General features: G+C 48.1%; 1 protein-coding gene across 1 annotated transcript in view; it reads right to left on the bottom strand.

The window, feature by feature from the left end:
* Window positions 1-5,000, bottom strand: part of LOC125950738 (calmodulin) — a 228,753-nt gene that overhangs the window by 134,083 nt on the left and 89,670 nt on the right. The window lies entirely within an intron of this gene.

Below are 5,000 nucleotides of genomic sequence, written 5' to 3'. Positions count from 1 at the left end.
TTTCCTATTCCAGTGAACATCGAAACGAACAAAATGTTTGAACCTCCTTCTCCTGGCTACGACCCCGGCTGTTCCTCTCCAACCGAAAGCTTGAGGCGGAAATACAATTTAAACTTTCGCTTCACACCGGGCAAACACGGCAAACGCAGTAGCTGCTAATCGAACGGATCCGGTGCACATGAGAATTGGGGAAATTTATGAACAAAACTTTTCCCCGCACAAAACTGCGCCTCCTGTATATTTTGTACACACAATGGTGTGAATGGAATCGAATTCGTGGAAATGGAAAAGAACTGGAAAAATCTCCAAAGGAGGAGGGGCAAAAAAAGAAAAACCCCGAAAATGGGTTTCCCCGTTTTTCTGCGCCCCAGCACTCGGGCAACCCATCGGGGGCTGTTCTGTTTGGAAAATGCATTATCCCTCTCCGCATGGGTGTGTGTGTGGCCAATAGTATGCTCTATCTGCAACCGGGCATCGCTCGCTCGATGGTGACAATTGTGCTGCTGCTAACGCTGGTGTCGGTGGTTAGGGGGAATGGTTTGATTCCAGCGTCCAGGTCCGCAGTACGCCATAAATCATCGGAAAGGCAAAGGAGATATTAATGACACGACCGGCAGACAGCGACTCCACCACTAACCCAGCCCGAGAAATGGGCCGCTAATGCGCGTGTTGCGGCCTTGTTCCCACCGACCGACCGGGACCGGGAGAAGACGCTGACGACTGGCCGACGATTGGCCGCCGTGCTCCCGGGCGCCATTGTGTGCCCAGCCGGGTGCCCAGAAGTGCAATAAAACAAAAACTTTGCACCAACCACCATAGCCATTGTGGTAGCTTCCCCATGGCCCGGGTGTGGTTTCGGTGGAAGGAGGCCACCTTGGAGCGCGCGCCAAACCAAGACTAACGGTCGATCGCACCTTCACATTTCGGGCCTTTAGCTCTCTCTCTCTCTCTCTCGCTTGGTGGTGGTGATGGCAGGTTCATTGTAAAAGTGCAGAAGTTAAAATGAATTTCACCAAAGTTTAATGAGCTGTACCGTTGCTGCACCGTTCGCGCACACACACACACCAGGGCCCAGGAAGTCCTTCCTTTTGACAGGCCCGATAGTACGGAGGCCTCCTGTTCCGGTCTTCGGTCCAGTCCCGGGTTTTGCCGGGACATTGCGCGCCATTCCGTACCGATTATCTTGATCGAAGAGAGGCCCCCTTTTCTGCTTCACCAACACCAGTAGCAGCAGCAGCAGCAGCACTCGCACAGCAGATGAACGGAAATGTGTTGCATCTCTCAGTCGCTTCCGGTTCCACTGTTCCGGCCGCCGTCGTCATTGCGCGCCCGGAAAATACAATTGTGGTAATGCGGTGTCTCTAATTCATGTATGCACGACAACGCCGTGTGCGTGCGTGTGTGTATGAGTGAGCATGGGAGCTATATCCTTCGAAAGTGGCGCACGAAAGGCGTTCCGTACCGTTCCGTCCGCGTTGGCAATGTGCCCTGGAGGCTGGCTGGCAGGCTGGTAGGCGAAAGAAAGCCAAAGTTTCGTCTCGGTTCCCGCTCGGTCCACGCACCTCCACGGTGACGATGAGGCGATGGCCTTCGCACCGGGTTTCAATGCGAAATGTGCATAGTTTATCTCGGCGTAAGCGGAACGCACGCCTCGGAATGGCTTCGGTTGGGCTCGGAGTTCGGGGTCCGGATGGATGGTCGGACGGGGCGAAATTGCATTGTAAATTGGAAGATTTATATATTCCATTCAATGCATTCTGCATTCGGAGCCCGTTGCGTTGAACCGAACGCCGTGGAAGTGTATTGCAACCGACATCATTCCTTTTACTCGCTTTTACTTAGCGCCTCACCGACCGACCACCATCCCTCTACCAGGTTCTCTCTCTCTCTCTCGAGGGAAAAGTTTCACCGCCATTTGCCCGCCCCTTAAAGTGCCCCTGGACCATGCCGTGGATCGTGGATAAAACCGAGGAAGACGGTCCTATAATGGGGCCGGTACCGGAAGAAGGCGCACGGTGGTGCTGGATACCGCACTAGTAGTAGTAGTGGTGTGAGGTGGTAATTGAATGGGGTTTAGGCGACACATTTCGACACAGATAAGCGCAGCAGCAGGATCGGCATCGGTGAATACCTACTTCTTTTCGTCTGCATTTTATTTAGTTTCGAAATTCGGTTCCGGTTTCGGGCGTGGGTTGTGAGTGATGAGTGAATGGAGTAGACACTTATCTGCACGTGGGCCGATGTTCGGAATTGTTGGGTTTCGTATCGAATGCGGTGCATCGAGCCGTTCAACTGTGATGAGTCTTTTGCAATCTTTTTGGCAACCGTTGTAGCTAAAATTTTTAGCATGTCATCAGCATGAACTCAAGAGCATACATTTATTCGCTACAAATGACTGGAGAAGTTCTTTAACTTTAATCTCAAATCCGTTTCCATGCCTATAGACCTCAATTTTGAGAAATTGAAAAGAAGAAACATAACGTTGATAAATCCTTTTTCAATCAAATCTTTTCTGGAGTATAAACTGTCGGATCTGATAGCCATTGAACTCATCATTGACAGCTTCTCTGTAAAGTTTTACAAAGAATAGGAGTAGTTACTCGTTTAAAATTATGTTTAACAATTAAATTATAGTTAAAAACTGTTCGGTGTTAAAACTATCGGTGATTCGACTCTTGATAACTAAATGAATTTTCATATAATCAATGTCGTTATGTAGAAGAAAAACAAAACTGATTATTTTTAACTAGATATTAAAACCGACAATGTTTTAAAGATACTAGCCATTTGGTGTTCACGCAGTGCTCTGTAGCTTTAAAGGAATAAAAATCAAGGTATATGAATTCGAAGCAGGAAATAAAAAAATAATAAAGAGATTCTAAAAAAAATGCTTAAATTCTAGCAAACATTATGTTATGTTTTGTTTCGTTATCGTAAATTGGCTAATTGTTCCACAAAAACAATAAAAATGTAACCAAGTATGCACCTGATTATATAATCTTTTTATTGTTTGATAGCTTCTATTTACAAATGACTCTTCTCCACAAGGTGCGATGTTAAGAACCTGATAATATGAATTTAATTATGTTTAAAGGCTTACACCGCTTCGTAGCACATGACATCGAATTAAAATACAATATTGAGAATGGTTTGTGTTGTTATCCAACAAAAAATATTATTTCTGAAGTAGTCGTAGGCTTTTCCTGGAAAGTGGAAACAAACTGAATACCATTATTCTGGTGTTCAGTTTGCTTTCAATTAGAATTGTGTGTATTATCACATTTTCTGCGAAATGTAGGCTTGTAGAAAGTATACATTTATTTCTGAGAAGTTAAGAGAAATGTTATCGTAACTCTGTGCCCTGATGATTGACACAGTGGACGCTCCTAGCAATGCAACAAATGAAATTGATCGCAACCCATAAACCGTTGCGTCATGATAAATCCGATTCTCGTAAATATAAACTTCATTTAAGTCAACTTATTTACCTTTTCCAGCTCCAGCGTTTTAACAGACAGATCATGGACGCTCAATTGCTGTATTGATTTACAAATACAACAATGATGCTGGCACAGGATACGGTGGTGTCACTTCATCGATCTGGCAGCCGGCGGCAGGTAACGGAATTCAATGCAAGTAATCAATCGAAAGCAGGGATCAACAACAATGATTTTCACGCTTCGATTGCACACAACCATCACGCACATCCATCCCTGCATCCTGTCTGCCCTCTCGGAGTACGTCCTCCAATTAGAAGTCCGTTGCAGGGCTGCTCGATGTTCGATGCTGGTTTTAGCCAAAAATGTGTATCGAGTCGAGATATTTCATCGAGCAGACACCGAGAGACCGAGAGAGAGAGAGAGAGAGAGTGACAACGTTGGTCATTTAGGATTCAATTAAAATTAAAATAATTGAAAATCACTTCACTTTCCTTTCCGGCATTCCGGCACGACGACGGGAAGTGTTACCATTGGTGCACGGCACCGGTACCGGATACTATACTGGCTGGCATGTTACTCCGTAGCTTCCGTCCCTCCTTCCGTCCCCTCCCAAAAAGGGCGCAATGTGTGTCCGGACTTCTCGTTGCCGAAAAAGCATTCATCTCGCAAGCGGCTCGCAACCGGAAGCGCTCGAGCTCGAGCAGAACGTGGTGACGGCAGGTTTTTCGTCCACATCTCGTCTGCTCGACGAATGCTGCAAATCCCGGTTCGCCACCATTCCGCCACCTCTCGACATCTCTGGGCCCCACCCTCTCGCTCCGAAAATCGAGATCCGATGCGAAGTTTTTCGACGAACGGACTGGCTGGCTGACCGGCTGGCTGACCGGCTGGCTGGCTGGCTGGTTGGTAACATGTCTCGTGCTCACCGGAAAACGGCATGTAGCATCCGCACGCAGCTGTTGTCACATCGATAGAAAATAAATTTAACACTTCAATAAGTCCAATTAAAATAATTTTCAATCAATGCTGGCTGCCGGCTCCCAGGGCGCGTGTGAGGCCAATGTGCCGTTCAGGATAAATCGGTGCACACGTGTGCCGGTGCCGGTGCCGAAGCCGGACTGCATCGAAGGCAGCAGCAGCAGCAGCAGCAATCCTAGATTTGCCAACAGTCTGATCCTTGTGCGTTGTTCCGGAGCGGGGTGGAGTTCCGGCTCAGCGAACGCCATTAACTCGGGGAACACCATTACGACCGACGACGACGACGACGACGACGAAACCATTGTCTGTCGCTCGCAGTGGTGGTGGTGAAGGTGGTGGTGAAGTCCCAACCAGCAGCCGGTTGCCGTTAGATACTCGACACGACACAGCAACCTGTGCAATGGAAATGGGGAACATCACGATCGCGTCAACGCAGGCGTCAGCCATTAGGCAGACCGCAGACCGGTTGGTGGTTGCTGCAGTGTCACATCCGCTGCCTGGTGCATCAGCGCAAAAGCGCAACAATTTATGAAATTCTCAAGCCAAACCACCCCGCTCCACACTCACGGCCCCCTCCCGGCC

The sequence above is a fragment of the Anopheles darlingi genome, chromosome 2 (genome assembly GCF_943734745.1).
Source record: "Anopheles darlingi chromosome 2, idAnoDarlMG_H_01, whole genome shotgun sequence".
Taxonomy (NCBI): domain Eukaryota; kingdom Metazoa; phylum Arthropoda; class Insecta; order Diptera; family Culicidae; genus Anopheles; species Anopheles darlingi.
This window is presented reverse-complemented; position numbering and strand designations above follow the sequence as displayed.